The 17,065-nt window shown below is 41.6% G+C and overlaps 1 protein-coding gene across 1 annotated transcript in view; it reads left to right on the top strand.

Moving 5' to 3' along the window:
• The first annotated feature begins 285 nt into the window (after positions 1-285).
• The window catches only part of LOC114561771 (regulator of G-protein signaling 21), a 100,284-nt gene continuing 83,504 nt past the window's right edge, over positions 286-17,065 (top strand). Inside the window, exon 1 of the mRNA XM_028587874.1 lies at positions 286-638. The gene's annotated coding sequence lies outside the window, so the exon portion shown is untranslated. The remainder of the gene's footprint in view (positions 639-17,065) is intronic.

The raw sequence follows: 17,065 nt of genomic DNA, 5'->3' as shown, positions 1-17,065 counted from the left end.
AGAGTGATAAAACCCTGTTTTGTTGTTTTGCAAGGGAGAATTCTCCTATTAACTTTGGTTTGATTGCACATAAACATGGCATGCAGGCGGCAGATTACTTGTTTCCAGAAATCCCTGGCTGAGCGCTGCTGTATCTGCTGCCAAAGGAGGTAGGTTACATGGCTGGGAGCATCGTAGCCTCAGCCATGGATGGCAGCCTGCAAAGACCAGTGTCTGGTGCCAGGGTTACGGGTATGTAAAGGGAGTCAAATTAGCCCATTACACTCAGACACTGTTTGTCACCAGCCGAGTGAGATCTGCTGCTCGCACTCTCTCTATCTCTGTCTTTCCTCCATTTGGATCGGGCTCCTTCCCCAAACGCCTTTCAACCGCTTTCTCTTTATCACATTGATACACTCGCTTACCAAGAATATAAACTCACTGACTCACTCACACACATACACAAATAGTCAGCCTTCAATCCATCCCATGCTGTCCAGACAAATCAACACTTGGAGCCAGAGGCTTGCCATCCATCTGGTCAGCCAGTTCCAGCGGGTCACAGCGTGCAGAAAGAGAGAGAGTGCCTTATAATCCTCATCCTGCCTGAGAACTAGAGGGTTCGGATAGTTCCCCCCTCCCAGTCAAAGTCAAGGACGGTGAGTACAACTCTGCCACATGGCAGCCAAGGTGACCAAACTCTGTAATCTCTCTTCCTCTCATTCTGTTTTGCTCTTTCTCACTCATTCTCTCTTTCTGACACTCAACCACACACCTCTCGCCTTTTTCTCTCTTAGTCACTCGGGTACATTTCCTGTTGAGGTTTGATTGTACCAAATCCAGTGGGAAAGGCACACTTTGCAGACACAGCAGCTGATGTACTGTACTCCACAGTGATTAGTGTGAGGCCAGCTCCCTAACATTTTCAAGCCAGGGGCAGAGAAACCTGGGAAGTGTGTAGGCCTACCCTCAAATGTTGGAGGAGATTGCAAAGTACACTTTAGACTGCGCTTTTTCACATGTGCTGGAGTTGGTCTGGCTCTAACCAGAAGTTGTTACTGCTGCCACACTTTTATACTGGCCTAGTTTGGGCGCGAGCAGACAAATGAATCATAAACAAAGCTGTGTTGTCAAGATGATAGGGCTTTTATTGCAGAATGGAAAATTGTGTTACGCAGATTCTCTCTGCCTTCTGGCCTATGCACACTGACAAAGAATGCGGTTAAATAATACTCACATTGGCTTGCTCCCTTATAATTCTGTTAAAGAAAAAGTATACGGCAAAAATGTCAGCAATTTTAGCAATCACTTTTATCGCAACATTTACTTATTGTACTGCAGAGTTCCTTGGTTGACTGTTTTGTTAATCTGTATTTATTCAGGGAAGGTTGGCTGGAGACGCACACTCATTTTCACCCTGCTACAGTATAAAGCACTGGGAGCAGAACACTATAGCCATTGTTTTCAGTAGCTGGACAATGAGCAGCTCCACTGGAGCAGTGGGAGGTTAAATGCTTAGCTCAAGGGCACCTCATTTTGGGTTGTCATGGGACCACAGACAGCTACCGGTTCTCTTTCCTGATCAAATTTTTGAGGAGGTCTGGGGGTTTGAAGCACTGACCTTCCACTCGTAGGCTGCCTACTTGTCTAACCCGCAGGCTATATACACCACACACAAAGTGACCTGAGATGACCTCCGCGCCAGACTGAGCATGGACGGTTTGAGTTAGATACAGATTTAAATGTCATGTTCTGGCCAGATGTACAGCTACCTAAGCCCATACTAAGCCTATACATTTCTGTATGTATTTAATGTGGAAAACAAAATGTTTATGTTTAATTCTGCACCATCTTGATTAACCCTCCTGGTGTCCTCGGGTCAAATTCGACCCATTTTAAAAAAAGTTTCTATATCAGAAATTTGGGTTTCTTTCAACCAAATTGTCAAAAACAAAAAAATAACGTGGATGGTTCCCTACAACGCTCTTCACAAGTAAAATATATGCTTAGTTCACTACTTACATTGAATTTGGGTGTTTAATTCAAGTTTATAGCATTTGAAAGAATATTTGATAAAAGAACATTAAAAAAAGTGACAAAAATTTCGGAAAGAAATTTCAAAAAAGGTGCATTGTTCACGGAAAGACAACAAGGGTTAAGGCTGGGCAGTATGGCTGAAATCAATATCACCATATTGATATGAATGTTTTTCTATACTATAAATATCAGTAGGTAAATCAGTGCATGCTAACTATTATGTAAAATAGTCAAATTTATGTTAGCATTGAATTCTATTCCGATTTAATGTGTTTCATCGGAAACAAATATAGTTTTATTGAGAATTTATTAAATGATCATTTTGATTTGGTCTGATTTACATAACTTTTGTTTCCAGCCAACCAACTGGATATGCAATGTGCTGAATGTGGCATTTGTATAGGTAGTTGTAGATATATTTTTGTCAAACATTGGTTAAAATAGTGTATCTACATTGTAAACCTACAGGCATTGGATAAGGTAAAGACAAGGTGAATGGAAAATAGGTTGGAAAAGACAGCAAATGAAGTTATTTTTGGTTGTTTTGCTGCAGCAATGTAATGTTAGCCACGCAATCATGAATATCCCTCGAGGACATAGTAGTCAGTCAGGTGAAGTGGAAACGCATAGTGACAATTGCCATTTCGACGAGCAGAGCCGACGGTATATGACTAGTCATGAAATGGATGAGGTAGAAATGCCTCCACATGTATCGCAAAACGCTCGCAGAGAACAATTCAATTTCGAACACTGGAAAACTGCAACTTTGAATAAGTAAGCATGAAGGACAAAACAACATTCACCTAAAATACACTGAGGGCCGCCTGACGATTAAATAAAAATTCCACACCACAGGGCTTATATGCTTGACATTGCTTTTAAACGCCTACTCCATGGCCTTTGGCTCCGAAGCTGTTGCCTTTTCAGGTGGCTTTTGGTTCCACATAACTAGACCTACGGGTGCACTATGGACCCTACTCTGGCTTACTGTGGTGTGAAATTGCATACGCAACCTTGAAATGATTTCCACAATAGCAGATGGTCTTAGCAATGGAGAAAAATACGTTTTGCCCGCCTGTCTGTAGAAGGGAAGGTGACAATAAATGAAAGTTTGATTAGAAAACGACACCTGGGGGGTTATGAAAGGTGACAGGAGAGTGAGCCTCTGCAAACTCCAAAGTGGAGAAAAATACATTTCATCTTTGACTGATTATGATGGAGCACACCGATGAGAGCTTTATTAATTACGAAACCATAATCCTTTTCCCAACTGGGCTTTAAAAGTGGCAAATCGGTGTTAGCAGAGAGGCTACACGTTCACACCAAAACAAAAACTCATTAGAAGAGAAAATTAAAATATTTCATAAGAAACCACTTCTCTCAGATGTGTAGTACATAGAATAAGTAGGTCTCACAGATATATTAATAGGAAAGTAAGAGCACTGCTGTAAATAGTCAGGATACAACATGTACTACAATTCAGATAATGCACACAACCTCAAGGGCTTCAATATTTTCCACTGCAAATGCAAAGCTGATAACAATCAAGAAATTACAATACAAGCTAGTTTCTGACATGCTTATTATGCCACAAAGTGCACTTTAAATAATGTGCCTCTGGAATCAGCTAAGTACATAGAAAATATGCTGAATCATAAAATACAGTCTGAAGGGACTGGTACTTTAAAAACAGAGTGTTTGGTGACTGTGGCAATGATTTATGAGGCAAATTCAGAAGGAACCATTTTCTCATTAGAGAGGAGAACATTGAACCAACCCCCTCTCTTACAGCTTAGTGAACTAAATGCTCAATGATTGATGCTGATGCTGATGTGCTTACTGCACATTCAGAGTCCCAATCTAAATTGCAGATGTCAGCCATCGCTGCACTCTTTTATATTCAAACAACATGGTCAAAGAATGAATCACTTTTAGGGGGTCAATATATCCACATTACTTATACTTGTTGATTTAGTGTCGTTTGCTATTTAATCACTGCAACTATATAAGATCGATGGACTTTAAATGGACGAGCAGCAACTGTTGCTTCATTCTTCATTCATTCATTCACTCATTTACTTCTAAAGTGGCAGAATCAATATTATAAGTGCGATGGTAAACTGGTGCAGAGCTCTTTTAAGCATTGAGGTGGACGGTTATAGTCAAGTCAAGTTATATACATCATTTTGATTTATAATTATTTATCTAAGTACTGTATGAGGACTTTATGCACTACTTGATTTGTCTGTTCAATACCTACAGACGTTTACTTAAATACAACCAGTAGGCGATAAGAGGGAGGATGCCATCCCCCTTGTTGGCTAAATGTTTATCGTTCATCTGACTGAGGTTTGTGTGGTTAGAATCTATGGCCCCAACTATGGCTCTGAGACATCAGTAGCCTGTCTGTGCTGTGTATTGATAAATCCATGACGCTGTCCATGGTGCTTAAGTAGCATACTTATGTGTAATTGCAACTCTTTCTCTGAGTCCCACCCTTTTGTCAGTTTTGTCTTGGATCTATATTCTTCTAATACGCGCCTACACTACTGCAACTCACTCCTGACTGGTGTGCCTGCATGTCATACGACCTCTGGAGCTCATGAATGCCCGTCGCCCAGCTGGACTTTAACCTAGCCAAGTTCCCCCACACTATGCCACTCTACTGCACCCTGCACTGGCTCCCGGTGGCAGCTTAAATCCGATTCAAGACACTGGTACTTTTTTGTAAATGGCTCAGGCCCATCCTACATCCAGGAGAGGGTAAAACTATACACCCCAGTCTGTCCATCACACTCTGCTACTTTCAATCGGCTTGCTACTCTCTCTCCACGAAGGTGGCCCTGCTAAGCTCAACTATATCACCACTGTTTGCTGTCCTGGCTCCACAATGGTGGAACAAACTCCCCATTGACATAAGGACATCTAAGGTGCATCTCACTTCCTTAAATTGCATCCCTCCACTTGCTTTCCTTCCTCACGTCTTAATCCATCCCACCGAGAACGCACATGCAGACGCGTAACTATCGGTAAGCAGGGTAAGCGGTACTGTATACATTTTAACATCAATGTACGCTGTAACGTTTTTTCACTGTAAAGTCACTGAAGCGGCTGCTGCTCCATTTCCCCCGCGACTGATGCGCTCGCACACACACAAACACACACAATCACACACGGTGGATGCAGGAAAAAACGCAGATGAGACGACACGATGACCTAAATTGAGGACAGCTACGCTCGCTATTGTAAGTGCAATGATAAGTTAAAGTCCAATAAGTACTTCATCAAACAGTATGAATGTGTGTGTGTGGCCAGGATAGGAAATTAACTAACAATGTAATGATCAACAAGCCACTGACAGTGACAGATATGTTCATATTTGATTCATTCAATAAATTCTTATTTTTTGTCTTAAATCCACCAGCCATTTTCATATTATACCAACATTTGCAGAATCCTGAGCCTTTTTGGTAAGGTTCCTAGGAAATTATTATTAATAATTAGAGTAATTAATTCATAGTAATAATTATTATTCTCCCCAAAACAAGTTTCCTTTTTATTTTTAAAGAACTATACAAACTCAAACCTTCAGCACTCACTGGATTGGTTTGCAGCCGAGTGTGAAGCGGTTGGGATGAGGATCAGCTCCTCTAAATCTGAGGCCATGGTTCTCAGCAGGAAACCGATGGAGTGCCTACTCCAGGTAGGGAATGAGTCCTTACCCCAAGTGAAGGAGTTCAAGTACCTTGGGGTTTTGTTTGCGAGTGAGGGGACAATGGAGCGGGAGATTGGTCGGAGTCGGTGCAGCGGGTGCGGTATTACATTCAATTTAACGCACCGTTGTGACGAAAAGAGAGCTGAGCCAGAAGGCAAAGCTCTCGATCTACCGGTCAGTTTTCGTTCCTACCCTCACCTATGGTCATGAAGGCTGGGTCATGACCGAAAGAACGAGATCCAGGGTACAAGCGGCCGAAATGGGTTTCCTCAGGAGGGTGGCTGGCGTCTCCCTTAGAGATAGGGTGAGAAGCTCAGTCATCCGTGAGGAGCTCGGAGTAGAGCCGCTGCTCCTTCGCGTCGAAAGGAGCCAGTTGAGGTGGTTCGGGCATCTGGTATGGATGCCCCCTGGGCGCCTCCCTAGGGAGGTGTTCCAGGCACGTCCAGCTGGGAGGAGGCCTTGGGGAAGACCCAGGACTAGCTGGAGGGATTATATCTCCAACCTGGCCTGGGAACGCCTCGGGATCCCCCAGTCGGAGCTGGTTAATGTTGCTCGGTAAAGGGAAGTTTGGGATCCCCTGCTGGAGCTGCTCCCCCCGCGACCCGACACCGGATAAGCGGACGAAGATGGATGGAAGGATATACAAAAAAATATATAAATACAAAAGACATCGCAAATTTTATCGCAATTCTTTACAAAAGCTCCCGTGAAATCAGGCATTTTGGGCCGCAACAATCTCAAAAAAAGGCCGCTAAATCCTGGAAGGGCTGCCCTTGTTTTTTCATGTATTATGGTGCACATTCACCAGTGTTTTTTGTTGTTGTTGTGGTGCGCGTAGGCTACTTCGGATTATCTCAGTCATCTCATCTCTTATATGCTGTGTCTCTATGATCCTATCCTGTCCTATGAGATGAAGAAAATCATGGGAGGAGAGACGAAACAAGGATGTTTTTAGAGGGATGAGATGTCCCTTCCTCTGTAGCGCAACGTGAATTTGTCAGCTGTATTGGCGGAGTTAGCAACGTTCAGCTGCACAGCTTTGGGGAAGGCTGCTCTCGTGTATCCTCGCTCACAGCTCCTCGGATCTTTGATCCTCGGGGCAGGAATAAGAGCTTTGAGACGGCTTTCACGAAGGAGGGACAGCACAACTTCCCGTTCAAACGAGGAGCTATCAACTAACAGAAGTGAGATGCTCCTCTAGACAGCAGAAACTCTCACACTTCCACATGCTCTCTAATGCTCCTTCCAGTAAGCTCGGCTGTGTTAGTGTCTGTGTAAAGTATGTTTGGACAGGTCAGATCTAATGATCATTAGTGGAGGAAAAAAGGTTACGCTTGGGGAAAGAGCCTCCACAAAGTCCTATTAATAGCAGACCTGGGCTGGAGGCATGGAGCCCCCAGGGAGAAAAAACAAAGTCATAGATCAGCCTGAGGGGAAGTAATTAGGACAGATATTTAAACTGAATAATGCAGGCTTGCTGAAATATTGAAACCACCTAAAGTTTATTAATTAAGCGCTAATCTGGTGAATAGGCTTGTTTCATGTCTCCCTTATTCTGTGCCAGCTGAATTATTCAGGGACACGAAGGCATACAGGACAGATAACAATCTGCTGTACATGTCATCAGTACTCTCGTTAAGAGATGATTAAAGGCACGCTCCACCTCGGTACTTGTGTGTCAGCAGTCTGCTATTACAGTCGATATGGTTCTGTAATACCCACCGTAGTGAGCCAGTCACTACAGCAGCAGTCTAACAAGGTCACTTTGAATTCGCAGCAGTGCACAGTCAGTGAAGATTTGTTAGGAGAGTTTTAAAAAGGAATTCAATTGCATAGGTCAGCCAGACATGCATGCTTTAACATAAAAAAGAGATACACAGACATGTGATCACATATAACTCAGTGATTGCACCATACTGTACACACAAGGGGGGGGTCAAATAAACAGTTCTGCTGGACTAGTATTTGGTTAACTAATACCACACTTAAGTTACTGTTTTGATGCCTGACACAGTCAAGTCCAAGGTTACTGCTGAAACTTGCCCTAATCCGTTCTCTAGTTATTTTATTTCTTTTTTTTCTCTTATCTGTCTTCTCTCTTGCATGCTCGTTCTCCCACTTTCTCATTTCAGTCTCTCCTTCTTACCCTCACCCAGCTCTCTTTTCGTCTTTTGTTCATGCTGCCTGAGTTTCACAGATGGAGTGACTTGAGGCGATGGTGGTTATGCAAAACACAGTTCAAATGAATGCAGGGCTGCCACAATAAAAATGGTACAAAAGGCATGCACACAAATACGCATCTAACTCTTTTATGGCATGAAAGTCTTGTGGTGGAGGCACTAAAGTACATTTAGGATTTTGTTATGTTAAAAGCAGGAAGAAAATGTTTCATGCCTAGAATGAATGCATTGTTCAACAAAAGAGATTAAAAAAATGTACACGCAGAAACACATTTACAAAAGAAATCCAGTTTAGAGCCTATACTTGTTCTGCGCAGGTTAAACTGTCAGTGATGGAATTATTCTCCCTGCAAAATCCATCAGGTATAATAAGGACCATTGTATTACATAATTCCCACAAGTTTCACAGTTTTCTTTTTCACAATTAAACATTGTGCATGATCTTGTAACACGATATACAGTACTGTTGAGACTTTGTATTGCATGGAATCATCAATTTCTCATTTAATATGAGTCTGTCCTCATGTTTATCTTTCATTATCGTCATATTTTTTAGGTTCAGTGTGTGTAGGTCTATCACCTTTCACATTGTCATATTGTTTTCACATTCTCATTTGATACATTGTTATAATCCAGGGCTCCCTTGTAAAAGAGATTTGACTATCTCAATGGGACATCACCTGGTAAAATAAAGGATAAATAAATAAAATAAAATAAAATAATAAAAATATTAATTATAGTTGCCTTTAACTAAAGTCCTTCGTTCGCCTAATTCTAACCACATACAGGAGTCTGGATGCCAAACTCTGCTCTCGGCTTTCGAAGTCCTGCACTTTGTGCGGCCTCAATCCGTCTTGCCACTTCCCTCGATGCAAATTGTGTGTGGTAGACCCCTAGAGCAATTGCGTAACCTTTGAAATGCATTTTCCAAAGCAAATTTGTAGTATATAAACGTAATTTCTTGGAGACAAGGTTGCATTACCCTGGGTGTGTAAAGAATACAAGTATGAGTTCTTGAGAGAGCCATTCAAGCCTCACCCTAGAACCTAAGTGTACCTGGTCTGTCAATGCATAAAGTGGGCGAATGTGTCAGATTGTCTGTTTTTGAAAGTTACAAAACTGTTGAACTCAACCACCCCAATTCCAACGTTGGAGGGTGTGGGAGGAGGGGGGGTCATAGTCACCGTTAAGACAATCCAACAAGCACTTCATATGAGGCATACTGAGGACCTTAGGGCATAGTGAAGTTTGTTGAGTTTGCACACTGATTCCAATTCGTCCCATATTGCACTGCAAGTTAAAAGTCAACAACATAATACCATGTGGACTGATGCATTAAGAGTGATCATATCATTTGAGAAATTTCTGTCAGCACTTTCCTGACATGAGAATCATTTTCAACAGCAGCTAAGGCTAAAGGGGTCTGATTTGAATACTGCTTAGTCAGGAATTGCCATCTCTTTATTGTCAAGATTTTATGTTACGAGATGGGCTCGGTCTTGACGACTGTACATCGCTTGACATTATCCCTGAGGGGCAGGGTCAATCGATACAGCAGGACCTGTCCTTTAGAAAAATGCAGATATATTGAGAATCAATACTCCTGTGTCATCACCTCTCATTTCAATCAGGGTGGCTGAGATATGACACCGTGGCAGCTCTCCCAAGAATAACGCTGGAGTGAATCTCAATGGGTTTCATACTTTTTTGCTTGTAGCTTGTCTCCTCTCCTTACTCAACATACTGTAATCTACTTCCTGGGCTGTCCTCGACTTTTCTGTTCTCCTTTTTTCTGAATTTCAAAATCTAAGTCTTCCCAGTCTGAACCCAAGCCCATTTTTCCATCTGAGCCTAAATCCCAAAACATGTCTTCTTCTGGACCTGCTTCTCTGTCTAAACCTGGATAAGTTTTTTGCTTTGCAGACTATTCTTCCCAGCTTGAGCATTACCCTATTTCCAAATAGGAACTCTATTCCCTCAGCAGCATTTATAGCAAAATCTGTGAAATAATCATGAGTGCTTGTCTTTAATCTGGAGTTCTTGAACTTCCACAGCCCTTGGCCCCAGAGGAGTAAACTCTGACTTATAATCATTGATTGCTCCTTTTTTCACACCAAAAAGAAATAAAATGAATAACTTATCCACCAGAAATAGGACAGTTGCCTGCAGACTAGCCCTAATTTCAAATATAGCTGTGTGCTGTCAGAGCCGTCAGCACAGATATGAAAAGGACATGTGGTAAGGCTGTAATTCTTGAGCATCCTCAGACACGCCTCCTGCTTTTCCCTTTGACTGTAATTCCAGACCACTGGAGTCGGAGGACAGTTGGCAGGTAGGGCTCAGTTACCCAGACATCTCTATACTGAACAGAAACAGAATGAGCCTCATTCTTGCACGGCGTGAGTTCCAGACGTTCTCTTTCAGGTTCATTCAGCATTTAAACATGTTTTGCTTTAAGCTGGCCAGCCGTTGCCAAGGGTCAATACATTTCTTAGTCTCAGTCATGGTTTCCAGCTCAACTCATATGACGCTTCAGTGGACACATCTGTGAGCAACAGCAGAGTAAGGCTTGACACAAGCATCTGCTCTGTGTGTGTGTGTGTGTGTGTGTGTGTGTGTGTGTGTGTGTGTGTGTGTGTGTGTGTGTGTGTGTGTGTGTGTGTGTGTGTGGGTGTCATTGCCAAATTTCATTACCAAAGTTGTTTTATTTTTTATTTGGGATAAGTAAAAAATACAATTGTCAGTATCACTCATACATTTATGCTCAATGACCACACTGTCTCACACACACACACACACACACACACACACACACACACACACACACACACACACACACACACACACACACAAATACCTGGGCTCTGCCTTATCCACATCTGAGCTCACATGACACTGCAAACAACTAATGCAACAATTAGACTCCAGCGAAATAGGACCTGATGATACGAATTTTAAGGAAATGCAGATTGAAGATAGAGGTTAAGGTTCTTCTACAAAAAAAGCCGGAGGAAAATTGCAGTAATACTGTAGTATGCTTGAAAACACTCGCTGCTGCAAATGCGGCCCTTAATGAGCTTGATTGCATTTGTTGTTGATAACATCATATTGCCCTGGTAACCTGCTGCTGTTTCGCTCAAACGCACATCACAGTGTATCTTTCCTCCCATCCTATTTTCTGAGCGTGCATTATTGTATAATTCCCTGGGCTGTGTCCTCCGTATGAAATGGTGCCAAGTGTTTGCAATAAATGTGTCGACATAAACACAAGCATACCAAAATCTAAATCCCACAGCTAAAAGGTTGTCTTTTTTTCAGTGGGGCCGGCATAACAGCTGCTTGGGTGGGTTGGTATTATAAAACGTGGAACGAATTGGGTAGAAAGCAATGAAAGGCTTCCTGTTGCTAATGCAGTTATGTTCAAGGAAACTGGCTAGATGACTCAGTGCCAGCTGCCAATCACCGTTTCTCTGCGTCCCCTGTTGAGTGGCAATAAGCAACATGACTGACAGATGACTGGTCGAGATCAAACATCTAAAGTGGAATCCAACCAAATGACAGACGGGGTAGAGTGGGTGGACATCGAACACAGGCCCGCTGAAGGAAATAACACCATGTTCTGATGTTGACTTAAGGATGTTTCATGTGGCTTCTGATTGAACTGAACCAGGCCACAGGCACAAAGAAAGGACAAACATCAGATGATGCCATTTCATTTTCTCCAGTATTGAACAGCAAACACCATTAGTTCTGCAAACTGACCACAGAACAAGCAGACAACATCCATAACCCTGGATCTGTAATATGTTGTTTCCTCTTAAATAACACTAGCTTGAGCCTCTGGGAGCCTTGTAAAGGTGATTGTTATTTGGTATTTGACATACACGACAGTGGCCCCTCTCGGGGTCAGAGTATTGATTTATTTATTTTTTTTCCGGTTCTGACATCAGGTGCCAGTGAAATTTCTTTCTTCTCTCAGCTTTGTTGACACTCCCTCTCAATTTTGAAGATCCTGAGCCTGCGATGATATTTTCCGAATCGATCTGTTTGATCAGAGGCAGTCTGATGAAAGCGGACAATTTGTCACCGGCTCTATGGCTCTCCGGCCTGGGCTGTATATGTCATTAGTCTGATATGGAAAGTCATTTAGAGGCATTACCGAATTAACCAGGGCCGATTTCCAATGTTGATGACAGGCTTGTTTCTAGCATGAGACATGATTTATTCCACTTGCAATGGAATTAGTTAACCTTTCTGTTACTTAATATAATTGTACTGCTACTCATTATTCATATTTGTGTTTGCCGTGTTTGACTGTGCAAGAGAGTGGTCCAAAAGTCATTTGATTTTTGGCCACTTAGTCTTTGACCAAATGGGGAAATCATTTATCCTCATGGTGCTATGTTTCAACTTGGTTCATTATTTCATTTAATTAGAGCAAGAAAATTGACAAATATTTGGTTGAAGAGCAAGCAGATGACATTTTTGAGGCAACATTTTTTTTGTTGAATAATTAGACCTAAGCATCTGTTAGGCAATGACATTAGGAAAGCAAATAGAAAACAAGACTCCAAATTCTTCCCACTGTGCATTTCAGGAAGACAGTTAGAACACTTAAGTCTCAGCAATGTGCTATTTATACACACTCTTCTGTCATTTTCCTATAAGAATTATTTGAATTGCTGCTTATTTCTGCATACAAAATAAAGCATATATACAGTACGGACTATCAATGATGAGCTCAATACTCATTTGCTGTGAGTGACAAAGCCGAGACAAAACCTGACAGTGTGTCTCATCCTGTATTTTGTTATGAGGTTTGTTATTTTCTCCTTAAGGCTTCCCGAAAGCAAACATGATCCGATAACAGCCTAAAAGGATGGAGGCTGATGATGAAACTTTTACTGTCATCACACTCATTATTCGATAAAGACACTAAAACGTAAGAGAGAGCGGGAGACAGTTAGACATAGGAGAGGAAAGCCACAGACAGTAGAGAAAGACACAGATGGAGAGCCATGATGAATTTGGAAGAGGAATAAAAAGAGTGCTTATTCAGTTGAGAAAGATTTATGACCTATGCCGATGTGGTTGTGAACTCTTTAGTGCTTTGCCTCTCTAAAAATATTTCCCCATCGTGGTGCTCAGTAACTCTGCGATCCTGCAATCAACATCCTGTCTCCATGTAAATGTGCATAAATGGCTCCCAACACAATAAAATTTATGGTCCAGACAACACACCTCGCGATTTAGGTTCAAAATTGCACTCAAAGTATTGATTTACACATCAGCTTGGTTTCCAGGCATTAAATCCTGGATATTTATGCCTCTAACTCAGGAGATATAAAAATAATTACGGCAAGTGAATCTGTGCTACATCATTCCCGAAATGAAGGCACATGATATTGTAATACATTAATGAGACATATTATGTGGAGGATTGATTATTTGAGATGATTTCTAAGGTAAGGATAATATATGTCACTGTGTTTGTTGAAACCCACATTGATTCAGGAAATATGTTAACTACTTAAGTTAACATATGCTTATTTAAATGAGACTGTGATAAATGCTGCTACAGCTATGAGTACTACTGTTACTAATGCAATGCAATGGCCTACTATTACTAGAAGTGATTTTTCTGCTACTATGAATTACAATATGTACTGTCAGAGATAGTTCAACTGCTGCAGTACCATTACAGTTTAATCTTTATTGACACTGGAAAACAGGACTCCTTATCTCACAAGGGTGCAGAGTTGACATTAAAACAAACACACATGTAGAAGGTAAGATAACCAGTAATAAAAGAAAATAATCGTGAACATAAAAGTAACAAAAAGTAGAAATATCAGTTGTAAGTATTCGTTTCAAAAGTGTCAATGTGTTGGGTAGGCTACATGATTCTCCTATTGAGCTGTGTAAAACTACTCGGGGGAGTACTGAGCTTTAGCACCTTGTATACATTTTATGAGATGGAGCAGCATATCTGATATTAACCTTTCCAAACACAGTTACTGTTGGAACCTTTAGCAAAAGCTAGTCTGCTAGAGTGGTTAAATTAAATTTCAAATTGCTAGGTGAAAAATGGAATTGATTAAAATTGGTAATCTTTTAAAAATGACATAGATAAATAAACAGGCGGTTGACGTTAGGCGGAGAAGGTCCTCGACTAATTGTTACAGTGGGTTGGCTGTTTGATCCCCAGCTCCCCCTCTGTTATTGTGTCGCACAACACTGAACCCCAAATGGCTCTGGATGATTGCTCCAGTGCCTTGCATGGTTGCTACTATATGTAGCAAATTATGTTGTCATGTTGACATTTTGTAAGTTTGAAAACTCAAAAGACATAACTGAAATATTGTAAAAAAAATGAAACACTATAATGCATAAATTACCTTTATCAGTTATGCCAGGACATTTGGTGGCTCAGTCTGCCTTTTGTTTTGCTTCATCAAAAAGCTTGCTGTGCCATGAAAAGCGTATTTATATTTGTTTTCTGTTTACATTGAGAGTACCCTCATATAGCATTGCTTTTGGGGTCCTCAATCTGACTTCCAGAGTTTGTTTTTCCCACCAAGTGGGACACTCTTGGGACTTACTCTATACTCCCTACTGCTGTCAGTGTAAGCGCCCTCGAGCAATGTTGCTTTGTGAAGTTGAACCATGGCGGTGCACTGTACAGGAGGACTTTCTTATATGAGTAAGAGCTTACATAAATGTTAGTTCACCGACATTGGAAAAAAAGTTTTAAGTGTTGCAAAGTGTTGATTTTTTAGATAGATAGATAGATTCTACAAAGAGTAAATTATTGAAAAATTTAATTCCATTCACCTCCATCGTTGGGGTAGTCGCACAAGTTTCAAAGGGGGATTTCCTCACAACAGACCTCTGAATGACTGCTGTCATCCAGGATTTGTTTTTACAAAGTTACAAATTGGTTTGGTGTTCATGCAACTGTTTCCCCAAGTCGGGAAAACAACCCAGGACAATCCCAAGTTAAGGAAAACAGAACAATCAGAGTTGCAGAAGACAGAGTTGCATTTTTTTTTCTTCTTCTGGGGCCTGACATAATCCTGTTTTTGAGCTCTGCTGGCAGGTCCTTCGACCTCATGGCTTGGTTTCTGTTCTGATGTGCATTATCAGGCAGGTGTGTGTCTTTCCAAATTAAATCTAATCAACTGAATTTACCACAGGTGGACTTTAATCAAAGTGTAGAAACATTGCAATGGTGATCAAGAGAACTGGGAGGCACCTGAGCTAAATGTCAAGTGTCAACAATAACAAAGGGTCTGGATGTGATTCTTCAGTTTGTTCTTTTTAATACAATTGCAAAAATGTCTAATGTCTATGTCTGTTTTCACTTTGCCATTATGGGGTATTGAGCCAGTTGAGGTGGTTCGGGCATCTGGTACGGATGCCCCCTGGGCGCCTCCCAAGGGAGGTGTTCCAGGCACATCCTGCTGGGAGGAGGCCTCAGGGAAGACCCAGGACTAGGTGGAGGGATTATATCTCCAACCTGGCCTGGGAACGCCTCGGGATCCCCCAGTCGGAGCTGGTTAATGTGGCTCAGGAAAGGGAAGTTTGGGGTCCCCTGCTGGAGCTGCTGCCCCCGCGATCTGACCCTGGATAAGCAGACAAAGATGGATGGATGGATGGATGGATGGATCAATTGTGGGGTATTGAGTGTAGATTGAAGGGGGGAAACATAATTTAAATGATTTTAGCATAAGGCAGCAACACAAACAAGGTGAAGGCTTCCGAATATTTTCTGAATGTTTGTGAATTGGATAAAACGAATCGTTAATAAGCTAGCTTGAGTCAAAGTTGATTTACTTTTTTCATTGCAGGTTGACAGTGTTGTACTTCTGATGTGTTCTTTTTGGTGTTTTTAGGTGTCATGAGGAACCTAAGAGAACCGTCAGAGGCAGCAGAAAAGTTTTGTTTTCCACTTTGGCACTCCTTGAGCCAGTTCTGCATAAACATGATTTGAGAGCAAGTCGACTGCACTGGCCTCTGCAGTGTGAATGCAGGATAGATGCATGATGGGGGACTGCTACAATGGCCAGAACTGTGTGTTTATTGGTTTTAAAATGAAACAAGTGTATCAGACTGCAAATTAAATGGAAGCAAAGGAAACGGAATCATCGGCACATATAAAACTGGCCTGGAAAGATGTACCGTAAAAATAATGAATACTCTGAGGTGTACTGTGTGTATGCATAGCTCTGTGTGTGCATGTGTGTTTGCGTGTGTGTCCCTTGATAATGGCTCTGAAACTACCCAGTGCAACTCAGCACCTGTTTATCTTCAGATTTAAACAGCTACAGAAAGCAGTGAGTGGAGACAACAAGTTGCTCTCAGCTCTCATGCCAGGTATATCTTCTCTCTTCCCTTCTGGCACACTTCGCAGGCATCCACCTCCCATCATGTTCTGGCATTCAAAGCAAGATTTCTGCAGGTAGTGGTGCCAGACTCAGCTTCTCATTGGCTGGCCTTCGGAAGTACTAGCAAAGAAACCATGTTAAACTAACCGGCTCCAAAAGTCTCCACACGTTAATATATAAATTAGAGGAATGAAAGAGTGAATTATTGCTTGTGATAAATTGTATTTGACCCAAATGAATGCTTCCTGATCAGTTCCTGTACTTTTGATAGTGAATTTAGCACAGTCATGTCTATTTCAGCTAGAAGAGCATGGTATCAATGAATATTTCCCTTGAGTGTTTAGCTTGACACCTCTAAAACCTGTTGACTTCTTTTGCAGGTATTCAGGTTTCATCCTTTTCAGTTGGCATTTAGAGTGAGCCTTTTGTGTAGCCTAATGCCAGGCTTAGCTACTTTACTGGCTGGCCTTTGGAGATTCCAGAAACTAAACGCATTTATTGGCACTGTGGTATGACTCTCTCATAACATTATCTGAGTAAATCACATGAACTATGATATGAGATTTTACCTGTGCCAAGGAAAAAGGTAATTATGATTATTAAATACATTACCGTTGTGGTTGTAGGAAGAGGTGATTTGGAAGTCACATGGAAGGAGGAAAATATTTCATTTTTGTCAAGAAAGAACATCACAGAAATAGCTGCCAAGGGCAAACAAGAATAGAAAATGGCATAATAATAATGAATATGTATCCAACCCATGTGAA

This window comes from Perca flavescens, chromosome 9 (assembly GCF_004354835.1).
Source record: "Perca flavescens isolate YP-PL-M2 chromosome 9, PFLA_1.0, whole genome shotgun sequence".
In the NCBI taxonomy this organism is placed as follows: Eukaryota; Metazoa; Chordata; class Actinopteri; order Perciformes; family Percidae; genus Perca; species Perca flavescens.
The sequence above is the reverse complement of the archived record's forward strand: the minus strand, read 5'-3'. Positions and strand labels throughout refer to the sequence as shown.